Source organism: Falco punctatus, assembly GCF_963210335.1.
Source record: "Falco punctatus genome assembly, chromosome: 9".
Lineage (NCBI taxonomy): Eukaryota > Metazoa > Chordata > Aves > Falconiformes > Falconidae > Falco > Falco punctatus.
The window spans coordinates 54671102-54687963 of record NC_137589.1 but is presented as its reverse complement, the minus strand read 5'-3'; positions in this window follow the sequence as shown (position 1 = coordinate 54687963).

Below are 16862 nucleotides of genomic sequence, written 5' to 3'. Positions count from 1 at the left end.
GAAGCAGGAGCCGGCCAGAAATCCCTCCGGAGCTGAGAGGTGAGCTGTGGGAAATCCGTAATGGGGAATCAGGCTTCGTCCCCAGAAAGAGACGTATATGGACTCATGAAGGGTCTTCTAGGCAGATCCGGGAGTCCGTGCCTCAGTTTCCTCAAATGGTGACCCCTATGGTGGTGTTCCAAAGCCTTGGAAGAATAAGGATGGAAAAAAGACAGCTCGTGGAAGAGGGCTGCGTTCCGGAGGAGACGGCTTGGCTGAACTTGCTGTCTGGACCAGGCGGACAACCTAAACCCCGAGGATAACACCTGTATTCATCGAGACAGGTGAGCAGCCAAGAAACTTTAGAGACTTTGAAAGAATGAAAGTGTGTACATACAGCAGCCAATTGTATGATGCTGCCGCAGAGGGGAACTCCGTGTCGGGAATGCATTTAGCATCTTGGTGGCAAATTCTGACTACTCTTTGCCAAGTGTGGAATAATTCTACTAACGGTGCTAAACCAGAGGAAGCTGTAAATTCCACCGACAGCGCGACTCTTCTCAAGACACCGTCAGTGATGGCGATTCCGTCCACACCTCCTCTGCCCCCAAAGCTCCTGTCACTGATTGCAGTGACCCTCACAGCACAGGACCAAGCACGGGAACAGGGCAACTCGGACAATGATTTTATTGACACTGATAAACCTTTTGATCCAGGTCCTATAGATCTGGAAAAGGAGCTAGACCTTTCCCCCACCCCCTTGTCTCTCCTGATGCATTGATTGTATTTTTGGGGAGGGTGAAAGGGAGTCTGAGGGATTGGTGACAGGAATGCAAGTGGGAAACACTTCAGTGATGGGTTTTGGGAGTCGCTATGGCATGTTCAGTATTTTGTCAGACAAATCAACCTGCAGAGTGGCAGCCTGTGCAATACGAGGCTGTTAAAGAGTTAAGCAAAGCAGTGCGGGAAGGGAAGATTGCTATGTCCCTTCTTGAAGTGATGGCAGAGCCTTATACACTCACACTGCATGATTGGAAGTCATTGCTTTGTATGGTACTAACTGATACAGTCTATGATGTGGTTATTTGATTTTTGTGAGCTATGTGTAGTGGCCTTGACTGAAAACCTTAATCAGGGAATTGCTGTTAACTATGAGCAGTTAGCTGGAGCAAATAATTGTGCCGATTCTGTGACTCAGGCAAGGTATCCCAGGGACAACTGTTTGCAAATGAATGAGATGGCTATTAAGGCAGTCCAGATGCAGGAGTCTTGCCACAGTCTTGCAGGGTCCTAGAGAGTCACTAACTTTAATACTAACTTGATTGATTGGCTTCAGAATATTTTGTAACAAGTCGAACATCATGAAGCTCAAGGGTTGCTTTTAAAACAACTAGCTGTGATAATGTCAATGAAAATTGTAAACGGGCAACTTTCACAATCGCAACCCCAACGTGTGTCAAATGATTGTAACGCAGAACTCACAGCAGACTGTAATTCTCAAGTTGAGTTCTGGAATGCAGCATAACAGATTTTTGCTTCTCTAATCTCTTCTGTAAGAATAGTACACGCTTTTAACTTGCTTAGTAAATTAGGCTGCTAGCTTGCTAAACAAAGTAATACTACAAATACTGTTCTTTTTTTTTCTTTTTTTTCTGGCTTATTAACAGATGTTGATTCTGTCCATCATATGTTGCTACAGAACCGAGTTGCTATTGATTTTTATTATTAGCACAGGGACACAAGTGTGAAGACTTTGATAGGATGTGTTACGTGAATCTGAGTGACCCCTGTGAATTAATTTACAAAAGTATACAAAACTCAAAAGACTTAAAACAAAGATCTGCAGCAGAGCCAGGGGCGGGATGCCTTTGGTCTCTTCTCACGGCTGGGAAACTTTGGGCCATGACTCAAAAGTATTACAGGATTTATTATAATTATCTTTAACCACCTTATTGATGTTTGCCTTATGTCTCCCATGCCTTTTTTTCCCTGTATTCAGTGTTCAGTTGATTGTAACATAAAGCTACACACACGCTTTGCCTCGTTGCAATTAAGCAAAAAAGGGGAGGATAGAGAATGTCTGAAGAGAGAGATAGGAGAGGAAACTGGAGAATTATTTGACCTAACAAGAGATGAGAGAACAGCTGGGTATTGTGAAGGAGAATAGGAAAGATAAACATGGTTATCTAGTGTTTAATAGGTGTCTGCATGCTTGTAGAGATACATAGCTATGTAACTGCATGAATGGTTTCTGCCCTGAGCCTGGTGGAACATACAGCTGCGGTTTGTGTCCGGGCTCAGAGATGTAAATAGGGGCTTCTCTGTTATGGTAAAGTGTCTCTCTTTGCATAAAGAAGAGGGAATGAAGGGAATGACCCCAGAGGTATGTTCAGAGAAGGCATGCTATGTTTCGAACTTTTTGACTGAACCAGTTCTTGTTTGGTGTGCCCTTCCACCTACGTATAATGTTAATCCAAAAGAAGATGATATTGCTTACACTTTGAATGTCGATAATTGTCTTTCTGTAGATGTTAATGTAGTAGGAGGCTATGATGGGAACGTGTCGCAGCGGTTCTTCTCTTATCCGGAGTAACAGCAGGGAAAGCATTAAAGAGTTAAATCACCTTGTTTGGTAGGCAGTTCAGAATGTGGGTCAAAATTGCCACTGCTTTTTGTTGTTGGTTCAAGGACATGGCTGTGAGGATTTTGATGGTATGTGCTGCGTGGATTTTAAGCGCCCCATTGCAGCAACATGTTAACAAAATCTGAGAAAATGTCAGCCTTTTTGGCATCCATTCACTCAGTTGGCAGTATTGTTTGTTTGTTGTTGCCTTGGTTGCTGTCATGTTTGCAAGGGCCCTGCAGAACATGGCAAACCTGGTACTAGCTGTTCAAAAACAAAAAGGGGAAATTGTAAAATTGTACAGAACAGAGACAGTGGGTTATTTTGACACTGATAATATGTCTCAGTTGGTTTTTTATTTGTTCTATTACTTATACCTTGTTTTTACTCGTTCGGTTTCAAAGGTTCTTTTTGCGCAACAGGAAGGGGGAGATGCAGGAGCGGGATGGAAACTAGGACCATGCGTGGCAATCAGTTAGCTGAGGGGAATGTGCTCGAGCTTGTCTGGACAACAATTAACATGATGAGGCATGTTTACAGAGCACAGGGGAGTGAGAGACGGATGGCGCCAAGGATGGTGCCGAGGAAAGGTAACACCTTGCTGTTAATTGCTGGTAGTTAACCACCAATCAGGGATTGCCTAGTATGCAAGGCTTAGCTTCAAGAACCAATCTGTTTAAAACGCGCAGCTTCTGAAAGTGTATAAAAACTCGTGCTTCTGTACAATAAATTGACATTTGCTTGCATCAAGCTGCGTCCTGTCTCTTCATTTGCCGCAGTTAGGCATTTCACAGGAGTCAGAAAATGGTGCGTCAGCCACAGCTGGTGACTACCAGCTCCAATATTTTGAAGATTAGGAAACTATTTCAAAAACTTGTTGACAAGTCTTTCCTAGAATTGTAATGCTCTTTCTAAGAAATCATTCGCGCAGTGCATTGCAAGAGTTGAAAAGCCCCTCATTCTTCTTCCTTGCAAAAAAAAAGAAAAAAACTGTTTACAGTTCTCTTCCTCTTCATTGTACTCCTCATTGTCATCTTCACCACTGTAGATGACAGTGGTGAAGACGTTAATCAGTGCAGAGCGTGTTGGTCTTAAAATATTCTCTTGAATTCTGCGTGATTATTTATGATGGGCTGGATGCAGAATCCCTTCCTGGAGACCCCGTTGCAATGGGGCATCTACAGCAAAGAACATTCTATTTATTTTGTTAGGAGGGAACTAGAACATGAAATCCAGGTTCAGACCAGCAGGCACAGTTTTTAAATCATTTTCAGGCTGAAGGAACACTTAAATGGACAGATTATGCCTTTTAGGAAAACTTGTCTGTGGTGGCTGGCAAAAACACTTCTTCCAGCTACAGAAAATCTGAAAAAAGATGGACATGACCTCCTCTGAATGGACAGGGGAGGCACTGCTGATTAAAGCCTTTAGATAGCATACAAAGCATGACTAACCCCTGATTTCTCATTTTTATAAAAAAAGGAGTAATCTAAGGAGTTCTATAAAAAAGAAAGAAATGTTGTGGTTTATCTGTTTTTAAGCTTTTTGTGAGCTTTCCCAATCTTAATGGCTGTCCATTGCACGTTTAGTTAGAGCTCACAAAACAGAAGCCACTCTGTGTAGCTGTGCCCTCAGCCCTCTGCACTACTGGCTTCTGCAGAAGCAGCAAAGGTACAAAGAAAAAACCCAAAACTCCATTGGTGAGGGGTGTATGTATTTACTTGACACAATGTTATTATTGTCCAAGGAGTTGCATTTTAAAGACTGATCTTCAGTTTTTGAAAATCACAGGCGGTCTTTACACTGCAGCACATTGAAAATGTCACAGAGGTACCTTGGTGCCAAGAACCCAGCTCATCAGAGTGGTGGGCTTCTCCTCTGCCTCATTTAACCTGCTACCTAATAGACCTTGTGCTGGCCAAGTTCCGTGGTTCCCAGTGATGATCCCAGATTGACTTAAGTCATCCAACCAGAAATGGAGGATATATTGACAAGACAGCACTAAGCATCCCGATCTAAATTAACCCCCCAAACAAGGCCATGCTTAGCAGCACAGTGCTGTGGCATCCAGAAACTCTTGGTAGTGCCTGGAAGCACTAATATGCCCAAAGCTTACAGGAGAGCCATATACATGCAGGGGGGTTTGCTTGCAGATGCTTCATGGGTACTAGGATGCTGCTGTACTGTTTGTTTGAGACACGCTGAAACTCGCCGGTATACTTTATTTATTGAGAACTAACATTAGAAAGACACGGCAAAACCACAAGTCAATAATATCTGCTCATGGTGGAGGAGAGGTCTGTCTTGAAGAAGGCTGGAAAACATGACCATTCAAACCATGCTGATGCAGCTGATACAGAACTGGACTGTATGAATACATCGATGACAGCAACAATGCTGTAGTCAGGCTTACATTTGAATATCTGCAATTGTAATCAGATTCTCTGTCCTCCATAAATCTGAGGAATACAGCAGTAATACCTGGAGCACAGAGAGCAGCTTAGGGTGAAATCAAACTTAGAAAGGTAACTACCAACATTTGGGAATGTGCTCAACTGCTTTCTGAGCTTCAGGTTTGGAAAAGATCAACTGTTCCTTCACCGTCCTGGCACAAAAGGCAATACGCTTTAGGATGTTGCTCTTTTTCTCTTGCCCGACACAGGCATTGTCTTTAGGAAACTAATAGGAATCACTTAAGAATGAAACTTCTTGTTTGCACGGTTTGCCAGCTGGCCACTCAGTCTTTCCTCTGGAGATAGCATGCAGCCCCGCCACCCCCACCCCTCTGGGGTGTAAGAATACCCTGCCCCCCCGCCCCCAAACAAAGGAAGCAGTCAAACCCTGAGACTCAGACTGCTGGCAGATGGGAACAAATCACCAGTTCACACTGCAATGTGTCTCTCCATTTACTCTAAAAGCAATACAAGCAAAAGCATAAAATAAGGAATCTCTCTGCTTAGAGGAAACAGGATGGAGAACTTGACTCTCAGAAAAAACAACCCCAAGAACAAACCCAATTCAAACGTCTGAACAGCTACCACTGTTGGAGCTTGAATGCCACATCCCAGCGGGCTGAAAAATCTAAGTCTGCTTTGGGACAGATACATTCAAATCTGCCCTGTCACAACACAATTTAACAGCAGCTTTAACAAGAAAGATACAACCGGAATGCCTCGTAAACCAACAGCCACAAAGAAGGTGAACACACTGAAACCCCTCCCACAGGACACAACGCGTTATGGCTACTTACCCAAGGTCTGTCTTGCCGGTAGCTTTAACTCCTCTAACAGGGACTCTCCTAACAGTTACCGATGAGTGCCTTGGAATCAGGGCATTGTCATCTGTGTATTCTGGAAACAACATCAATACAGAGAAAGCATCAGTCAGTTCATGAGAGTGATATTAATATGTCATGACATAGCACCTCAGGGAACCCCTTTACAGATAGAAAAGCAACGTTTTACACACAGTGTCATGCTTTTATCATCTCCACACACTCACGGTACCTTTCCAGAAATCTTCAGGTCTGATAGTCAAACACAAGCAGCAAAATCTTTTCCATTTGTTTTGAATCGTTTCAATGCCAACAGCAAAATGGTCTCTAAAGTCACTAAAGCAGTGTCTGCTAAAGCATGAGGTTCTTTCCTGATCTAACTTTCATTGCTTTTGCTCCTGTTAGCTTACAAAACCCTAGAACATGTCTCTATAATAGTGAGCACGAAAGAGGACACCCCCACCCCCCCTCCCACCTTTTAAAACACATCCCAACCATCCATTTTGCCTTCCCACCATCTTCAAAAAGAGTCCACCATCTCTTTTTTTTTCCCCCCAGTGATGTGTAAAATCCTGTTTACTTTTAGCTTCTATTAGCATTGCTTCTATTACGAGATTTCCATGATCACGTGGCTCGGAAAAATCTGAACAAGTTGGCCATCTTCACTCAGGGTTCACTGAAGGGTCTTTCCAAGATCATGCCAACATTTAGTCAGGACTCCTGCACAAAGTTATATAAACCCACTACCATATCTCCACAGGGAAGATCTCCAAGAACCCCCTTTAGGCAGGACATCCTGGCCGAGTTCTTTCCTTCATCTTCTGAAGGTGACTTTAAGCACGTAGATGCTGTTCAATAAAAACGGAAATTCACGGTTATGTATAAAACCCCAAAATCTGGCATACACATAAATGACACCGAAATGTATTCCTTAGCTTTGCTCTGACAACCGCTGGGGGATTTTTGCATTTTCACAGGGAAAACACCCTTACAGAAGTTCCAGTAAGCATCTGTGTCACAAACTGTACATCTGCCTCTACCTGCATGTCTGTCTCTACCGCCGTATGACACGCGACCCCGTAACACCCCCAAGACCCCTAACACCGTGCTGTTAAGTCTGCTCACAGATACTCTCCTGAACATACTTTACCCATCTGTAGGTAAACAGCGTGTTTAGATCCAACCACTGGAAAGGCTTGGGCCAAAGTTACAGTCACCGCAGCAGGCATGTTATTCTGTTTCAGTTTTAATACATCAAACAGGGAGAGGAAAAAATCCTATGAGTACACATTGTAAAGAAAAGAGTGTTGTGGGAATGTCACAGAACCACAGGAAAAAGGAAAAAACCCCAACCGATAAAATTTGAATGTTTAAGGAATGGACCAAGTCTTTTTATTTCTGACAAGTCATATTCCAAAGTCTTTAATCACATGCAAGCTTTGCCAGACGGTAGATTACCAAGCTGAAACAGCACGCTAAGTAATACAAAACCATTACCGTCTCTGAGAATCAAGCACCATTTCTGAGATTCAAAAGAACTTAGGGCTTCTCTAAGAACATTTTTAGGTATATTCGCCATAACTGATCTGCCATAAAACTTCAGTACTGCCCTGACACCGTCTAACACGCAGTACCACGACAAAAATGCACCGTTTGAAAGAAACGAAGAAATGATGCTCAATAGCATCTGAATGAAAATGTCTTTGGTGTAGCAAAGAAGCTGTATTAGCACGAAATGCCAAGTATACTTTAGACGGAACACTCGTGTACAAGATGGCTTTCCAGGGTCTGCATAGATTCTCACTCACAGATACACTCTTGATTCCAAACGTTGCTACTGAGCAGTTTCTGCAGCAGCCAAGCACCACTTTTCCAATGCGGTGGAGTAAAAGTAGCTGAAGACAAATTTCAGTCACCAAACCCACTTTTTTTTCCCCCTTTAAATTAGCCACCCACTCCTTTTCTATCACGTTCAGCCTTCTCTGCCGGCTTTCAAAGAAATCTGGCAGGATTGTGATGACAAGGCATTGTCCCACATTCCCTTCTCGTTTTACCTAGAAGGGTTCCCAGAAACCAAACCTCTTCCACGCGCGGTGTTGCACATCGACCCCGTACGCTGCTGTGCCTGGCTGCGCACACAGCCCTGACGCCAGCTGCCAGCGCACAACCACGGAAGAGCAGCTCTGAGGCCCCAGCACAAGTCACCGCTGCCGGCCGTGGCCCAACCGCCTCACTGGCCGCCTGCGCCGCCGCCAGCCGGCCGGTCCCCGGTCCCCGCGCCTGCCGCCCCCACGCACCTTCCATGGTCTGGGCGTTGGTGACCTGCAGGTCGCAGCGGGTCGCCTTCAGCCTCTCGCGGCCCATGATCTGGCGCCTGAGGTCGCGCAGGGAGATGTGGGGGCCGTGAAAGGTGACCACATCAGAGCTCAGCCTGGAGGAGAACTTGTAGTGGACACACGACATGGCCGGGGCCAGGCGGTGCCCGCTCCGCGATGGCACCTCACGCAGCAGCTGGCCTCGCGGCCCCCACAGCAGGTCAGGGCCCACCGAGGGGCTGGGGCCAGCAGCGCGGGCTGAGCCCGCCGGCTCCTCCTCGCAGCCCCGGTGGGAGGACGATGGCGACAGGCCCTGGCTCGGCCTCCGCTCCCTCCTCGCACCAGCGCTGCCAGGCCAAGCTGCTCGCTATGGCAACCTGGGCGGCTCCGCATTGTGACAGAGGGGCTCAGGGGGCCACTCAGCACCCCTGGGGGAGGGGCCTTCATCAGCCCCGCCTGGGCCGCCGGTGTCCCTGCTGTCCCCCAGCCTGTCACCGCCCCGTGCCCTGTCACACTCCAGGGCTGCGGTGTCCCTCCTGTCACCCCCTGGGGCCTTCACCACCCAGCGTCACCTGTCAGCCCCTGCGCCTCTGGTGGCTCTCCCAACGGCCCTGGGCACATCACCGCCCTGTGCCCTGTCACCCCCCAGGCTGTCACGGCCTGCTGTCCCCTCCTGTCACCCCCCAGGCTGTCATGGCCTGCTGTCCCCTCCTGTCACCCCCAGGCTGTCCCCAGCCACTGACCCTTCCCATCACCCCCAGGCTGTCCCCAACAGTTGTCCCCTCCTGTCACCCACCAGGCTGTCCCCACCAGCTGTCTCTCCTGTCACCCCCCTGGCCTGTTACTACCAGCTGTCCCCTCTTTTTACCCCCAGAATGTCCCCACCTTCTGTCCCCTCCTGTCCCAAGGCAGCCTGGGGAAAATGCTGGGGCTCTGCCGGGTGGCACTTGGCTGCCCGCACCGCAGGGACAGCGCGGGGAGGGGACATCTCAGGGTGTCGCAGTGTTGTCCTTGTTGTACTCCTCCATGGTATTACTGATGGTTCCTTTTGTAACTGGCTTTTATTCACTGTCTGACGGGGCTTCCTCTGGTAGAACCAGTGCCAAGAGGAAAAAAGGGCGCAGTCCAGTAACGGGCGAGGTGCACACTGTCATCTTTTGTAATGCTTCATAAAATAGCTTTTATTTAAATTCTGTATCTGCAGTATTTTTTCCAAAAATGTTCAGTTAAGGGAAGACGAGAGAAAGGGTGAGTCCACTAGCACGAGCGGGGAGAGCCGTGTGACCTTGACCTTGAGCGGGGATAACCACGTGACCTTGACCTAGAATGACAGCCCCGACTCTTCTCTCTGCCTCTTCTTGGATACGGTGGTGATCGTGGGTAGGAATGAGAGGGGTCACGGCTAGATGATTGAGAGCAGCAGCGAGGGTGGGAAGGACCTGATCTTGACTTGCAGTAGGTATGCGCACTTCTAGAGCGAGAGGAAGTGGCACAGGGAGACCTGGACCTTAAAAAACAAAACGCAACACAAAGGAAATTAATGAAGTTACTTCAAAACAGTCACTCACACCATTTTCTTTTTCTCCCAAATTTGTTTGGGTTGGGGTTTTTTCCTCTCCATACGCTTATGTCAAAGTTCCTTTCAGCTGCTGATATACCGCTGCTGCAAACCGAAGAGCATGACGGCATGTAAAGGTTTCTGCTTATGAGCCAGAACAGCTGCTGCTGTGATAGTGTAAAAACACGCAGGAAGGGTAAGTCTGTTCCCACTCACTTCTATCGCATGGACTACCCTAGCTATGGATGGATTTCAGGGGTGTCTACTGGTCTCTGCTGGTACATGGCCATGCAGATGTCTCACTACCCAGCATCCACCTGCAGCGCAAATCACTCTTGTTGCCGTAAGATGCAAAACAAGTGAGTCTTAATGGCTACGGCGCAGTATCAACTGTCAGGAAAGCAGGGTTTAGCCTGGAGGCAGTAAAGCTCCATTTGAAAATGCCAGCTTAGTCTATTTAACTTCACTACGTATTCGGCAATTTGTACAGGATGCAAAATGCCCCACTTCTAGCCAGTGGTAGCCAAATTCTGCACATGCCTCTAGCTCCAACCAAGGCCAGTGACTGCATTTCAAGAAAAATCCTAGCTAAAGCTTCTAAACTCAGTCTCCAGTAAGCTGACGGAATGCCACTACTCTGGGAAAGATACTGACAGCATTACTACAGAGAGCATTTCAGATTCCTGCCCAAGGGCTTTTTGAGGACAGAACACATCAGCTATCTTTAGATTTTTCTTCACAAGTTATTCCACGTATGTTCATTCCTCCTCCAACTGAAGATTTCCTTACGCAAGTCTGATCTTTTAATTTGTAAGAAAAAATTAAGGATGTCAGCAGAATCTGAGCAAAAGGCGCCAGTTTGCAGTCCAGGTTGCAATCCGTCTGTGCGAGATTAGATGACAGAGGCAACAAAGGCAATTCCTCTCACGTATCTCCTCCAAAGTGCTTTGAGGTAACAGTTACAGTCAGAGCACGGAGGCGCAGGAATCCACACCTGTCCAGTTTCTAGCCTCCTCAGGGCTGTCAGGAGGCAAAGGATGTCACTGCAGAGAAGCTTTGGCAAAAGACACCCGTTCCTTCTCAACTGCTGCCCAGTTATAACTATTAGTCGCCTGTAATCCCTGCCATCTTTGAGCTAGGGACCTACATGTGGAGCTCCCATCACTGCTCGTCCCTTGAACCATCCAACCCACCTCAGGATAGAGAGGTGGACTGGAACTCCTCCTGATTCTTCTAGACAATCTGCTTCTCCATTAGGGACATGCAACGCAATTCCCTGGAAAATGAATGCCTGCGCTCCTCCTGAAACTCCTCACGTGCCACCAATTCCATAGAAGAAGTGTTTGTGAACACTTCGGGTCTGGGCTTTTTCTTTTCCCTGTTAAAATCAGTTTGACCATTATTACAATTATAGATGGGTATTTATTCCAAACAGACACCAAAATATAAAACACGGCCAAGATGAGAAAATGTCTACTGCATGTAATGCCAAACATGAACATCCTAGTCAAGCAAAACGAGTTTAGAATTCCCCCAGGATTTAGGGAAAGTTCTACAATTCCATTTGTCTTGCTTGAGTTTTGCACATTTACCAACTGCAATGAAAAGGTCTGTTGGATAAAACACGATGCCATTTTTGCTTCTGCCAGATGCACTTTAGTGTAACTGCAGTCCAAGGTGCTAACGAAATACCAAAGCGCAAACCCGTGCAACTTCCTGGAGCCAAACACTTATCCCTTTTGAAGTCTCCATTGTTCCCGTAAAACTCCTCCCTAGACAAGGGAGGCCAACGGCATCCTGGCTTCTGCCTGAAAGACGGTGGCCAGCAGGACCAGGGGAGGGATTGTCCCTCTGCACTCAGCCCTGGTGAGGCTGCACCTCCAACACTGGGTTTGGTTTTGGGCCCCTCACTACAAGAAAGACACCGAGGTGCTGCAGCGTGTCCAGAGAAGAGCAACAAAGCTGCTGAAGGCTCTGGAGCACAAGTCCTGTGAGGAGCAGCTGAGGGAACTGGGGTTGGTTAACCTGGGGAAAAAGAGGCCGAGGGGAGACCTCACTGCTCCCTGCAACTACCTGAGAGGCAGCTGTGGTGAGGTGGGGGTCGGTCTCTTTTTTTCCCAGGTAACAATTGATAGGAGGAAAGGAAGTGGCCTCAAGTTGCGCCACAGGATCTTGAGATGGGATATTTGGGAAAATTCCTTCACCAAAAGGTTTGTCAAGCGTTGGAACAGGCTGCCCAAGGAAGCGGTTGGGTCACCATCCCTGGGTGTATTAAAAGAAATGTAGAGGTGGCGCTTAGGGACCTGCTGTAATGGCGGACTGTGTAGGTTTAGGTTAACTGCTGGACTCAACGATCTTAAAGGTCTTTTCCAACTAAACCTAAATGACCCTGTGTTCCTATAAAGAAAGTGCTGGTGTCGCTGGGAGGGTATTTGAATGAGTCGCTGGCAGTGCTGTTGGCTGATGACATGTTTGCAGGAGCTGGGGGATATTCTGGAGCGGGGCGGGGGTATACCCAGCAGATGGAGGCTGACCAGGTGGAAACTGAGGAGGTAGTGGTGGTGGTGGTACCGCCAGCGGGAAAGGAAGCGCCTGGGGTGGGGGAGGATGCAAGGGAGGTGGAGGCACAGGTACAAAGGCTGCTGTTGATGATGGCAGTGTCGGGGCCCGAGTCCTCTGGGTACGTGTGCTACGTGGATGTCCTCCATTTGAACTTTCAGAGAAACCCAAACCCGCGTGTCACTGTCACACTCTGCCCTGATTTTAAAGAGGAATGTGAATGAAGCGGGAGCACGGTGGCGAGCCCTTCTTGTTCTCAACCTGAGCATTTTTCTGGCAGCTTCCTGTCCATTTGAGCCTACCCTCATTTCTGGATCCTCACACTTGCCTTCCACATCCTCACCCCAAGCAGTTGCCTCAGGCTTCTCCCCCTACATTCAGCTTTGTGACTGTGGGCAGAGGCTGCCCATGCTTAAAGGAGACTCCCATCTCCCAGGTGCCAGGTGCCCATGGCTCCTCTGCCACTCCTCCATACACTTCCTACTTCACACTTCCGAGCTTCAAAGTACTGCACAGATATTAACCAAGCTTCTCTCAAACTTCCTTTCAATTCTTCCCCATAAACTTCCTAGGTTGTTACCTCGTGATGATCTGTTTGGCCTGGTCTTGTCCCTGAACTGTTCTTTCCTTGCTTACTGAACCTGAGAATTTTAGGTGTCTCTGGGACGGATGCTGCTTTTTCTTTTCATTTATCTTTAAGATTTTATAAACATGATGCACACTTATAATCTATCCATAACAAATACATACCAAAAGGAAGAACTTACTGGTACGGCAATAACAGCAAAAACAGATTCCTCTCTCTCCAACGGAGAGAAAGCAGCTTGGCTATTTGAGATGACTAGACTAAAGAAATTCAAAATGGTCACAAAAAACCAGCACTGACTCTTCCAACAATTTGCTCCATCACTAAGTCATTAAAAATCAAATGTTGGAGGCTGACTTCAATTGGGAAATCAATTTCTTCAGCCCTATCCAGCCAGTAATTCGAAAGGGTGGCTTTGCACCTCATCCTGTCATTATGTTTTATTTTGATATATACTTACGGTTTCCTCCAAAAGCGTTTGTTTTTCAGAGTCTACTTTTGGGTAACATACTGGAGTTTTATTTGTAATCGTTTTACTGCAAGCACAGATCCCCTTTGTTAGAGCCAACTCAAGCTGAGCCACTTAAAAATGAATTGCCACCTGTATTCTCCACAGCTATCTGTGCATAGGCATTTCATTATAAATCAGCTACTGTAGAAGTAATGTAGGTGTTACAGCCTGGTTTAACAGGTTACAAGTCGTCATAGACTGAATTTCTGTGAAATACTTACAGTCCCCAGCCTGGTCTGCCACCTGCTGAGCGAACTGCACTGGCTCTCATCGGATGACCTTTTGGAGTGGGGAGAGGAAAAAGAAATAAATCCCATTCAGTTCATCTGAAGATAATTTTTTTAGAAGAAATTCTAAAGTTACTGTCACTCACCAGGTGTAGGTATTTTTTGCTCTTGGGGGCCCAGAAGACATGGTACTGCCGGTTGTCTTGCTACAGGGACCGGAAAGCCCTTGTGAATAAATGCAAACAGTTGGAAAATAAGCTCTAATAAATACTGTATTTCAAAAGCATATGTTGAAATAAAACTTAACAGACCGCTGACTGACAGAGAGGAAGATTTAGAAAGTTTGGTGGCAGTCACCTGAGCAGCAGGTGTCACAGTCACAAGTGGTCGTGCAGGCGGTGACGGCGGCTGTCGCTGCTGCTGCTGAGTCTCCTTATGGAGCCCTGTTGTGTAGCTGGTTCCACTGTGGAAGTTGTTCACAGCCTAGAGGCAGAAGAACATTGACAAAAAGATCAAAGTGTCAGATTATGATGACAATAGATGAAGAAAAGCCTCCACAGGGTAAAATGACTTGTATAATCCTGTACATGCTATCAAGGCTAGAGTAAAGCAGCACACAGAGATAGGAACACATCACAGGAAACACTGCTATTAAGGACTGGTAGCTCAGAGTATCTGTAGTTAAAGGACTTCAGTGTTAACAGCGAATCTGAGAGGCGGGCAAGCATGTTTAGACAAAAGTTTGACCTGAGTTTGCCTGATTATCTCTAAAGAGTTGTCAGCTTCTGTAACAACAGACAATGCATTTGAAAAGTACATGCAGCCTTATTCAGTTTATCCTTCTTTAAGATGTCAACAATTTCTTCCCTTTCAGCTTTTTACAAACAGACTTTCCTTACAAACAGTTGATGAGAAAGTCACCACGTTACCTGGCGCAGGAAGTTGTTGGCAACTAAAGCGTCAGGAGAAACACCTGTCTGATGACACGCCGGGCAAGTATGTTCCTCCGATTCCAGTAAAGCTGTTCTAATACCTGTGTGTAATTAGAAGCGTCAAAATAGGTTTCAGCCAAAGTAGGGAAATCTTTGGGGTTCTCATCAATTATAAGAACACACAGACGATTAATGGGTGGATACGGTCTTGAATGGAGAGCATGAAGCTATAAATGATCAGTAGTGTAAAAAATGCCCAGTACGCAGCAAATCGCTGTACAGTTTTGACATTCCCCCGCTGTAACAGCTGAAGACATAGAGTGGGCTGTGTCCTGATGTTTGGACTAGTCTTTTTTCCACTACCGAGTACAGCAAGAAGCCACTAACATCAAGGCTAATGAACAAAGCACATCTCAAAAAGCCATGAGTCGGTTTGAGTTTTGAAGGTTTAACCAACTCCTGTGGCAAAGAATGTAGATTAAATGCCCGACTGCCTGTTTGTGGCGGACCAGAGTCAGTCACCAGAGCTGGCTCTACAGTTGTGTATGAGAGAAAGAGCTGTGGACAAACTACGTGCATTCCACATCTAATACTGTAATCACCTGCACAATTATGCACTCTTCTCATACTCGACCTTCCGCATGTGAAGAAGATTTGACTAGATACACAGAAAGGGAAAAAAGCTCTGTGGCGCCTTTTTTTTTTTTTTTTTTTTTTTTTCCCCCCATTACGGAGAAGAGGCCTTTCCTACTCCGGGCGTACTGAAGTATGAAATAGACCGCGTAGCACAGGTGATCTCCTATTCCTGCTTTCAGAAGATCCGATGTGGTGTTTTGGATTAAAAAACACGGGAGGGGAGTTTACTCCTTACATGACATTACTCACTTACATTCGTCACAGTAACTTGCTCCACAGCAGGGAATAAGCGCTGCATCCGTCGCTGGATCTTTACAAATGGGACATAACAACTCGTTTGGAACAGGCCTGTCTGCGGAGGAGGAGGAGGGCTCCTCTGGTAAAAAGGGTGGCTTTTCCTTTTTCTCTCTAGCATAAGCTTCCCTGGAGGGCAGGTGGGGAAGGAAAAAGAAAAAAGTGAAAGATGGGAAAGGAAAAATTTTCCAAGCTTTGGATTTTATCAAAGGAAGATAATAGATGGAAGTCTTCTCACTCCACATTGGCTTTCTACAACGTAGGCATTTACGCTAAATGACTTCTCTAGGGCCACACTATCAGAAGAAGAAGGAGGGGGGAACATTTTTCCTTCTGCAGAACTCTCCCATCTGACGGATCAACTACGAAATTAGCTCAGACTAGAAAAATAATTGCTTGACAGCTAGAGAGCAGGGGAAAGGAATCCCACCTCTCCTTTGCCAGAGGGTAAATGTAAATTGCTGGATCAGGGTAAAGTTCGTCCCCAGGTAATTTCATTTTGTAAATGAAAGAAGTCTGTGCTACAGCTTCTACAAGAGGAGATCCATGACAGAAAAAGGGAAGTGCTACCGAGTGCACTTTCCAACAGCCACTCTTGTCAGCACACAGCAGTAATTTCTTAGTTTATAGCAACAGGAACACTTCAGCCTGTTTCACACATGAGATTTGCTAAAAGTCAGAGGAGGAGGAAATCTCAATCCAAGGGCTATTTGTTAAATTTTGCAAGAAGCCTTTGAAACGTAAACCAGAAGCAAAACGAGCATTCAGAGAGAATGATGCCAGCTGGAAACACTACTGAAATGCCTTGCAGAAATACAGGTTCTTAGCATACCCCAAGGTCAGCCAGCTTCCAGGGGCATGAACAGTAGGACTACTCTATTTCAATATGGGAAAGTATTGCAGATTTTAAGGTTAAGATATGACGGTAGTGCTTCCTCCCTCGTAATTAGAGGCTGGCCACCTCGGCTGCATTGCCACTCAGACATTTACGCATGGTTGCTCTCATTCGCATTTTGGTCGGCCCGATTAATTCCATACTTACGCATTAATAGTTGGTATTGCGTATTTCCCAGCCTTTGTCAGCATGGCACCTTTTGTGTTGGGATCCTTCACCTCCATCAGGAAACTCCTTGGAATTCCGGTGCTCCTTTTAATTCTGCGAACAGGCTCCACATTTTTGTCCTGTTGAGAACAGAAATGCAGACATCTCTCCTCTTCAGACGCACACTTAAAATGACGTTTCAGAGATAATTTTAAGCAGCGAAAGCCTTTAATCCCCTCCTTTTACCTAACATAATGGCTGCTCGACTCAGATTCCTGCTTTCCCCAACGAGCATAGCCAGGACGTACCACAGGTTTGAGCAGAGT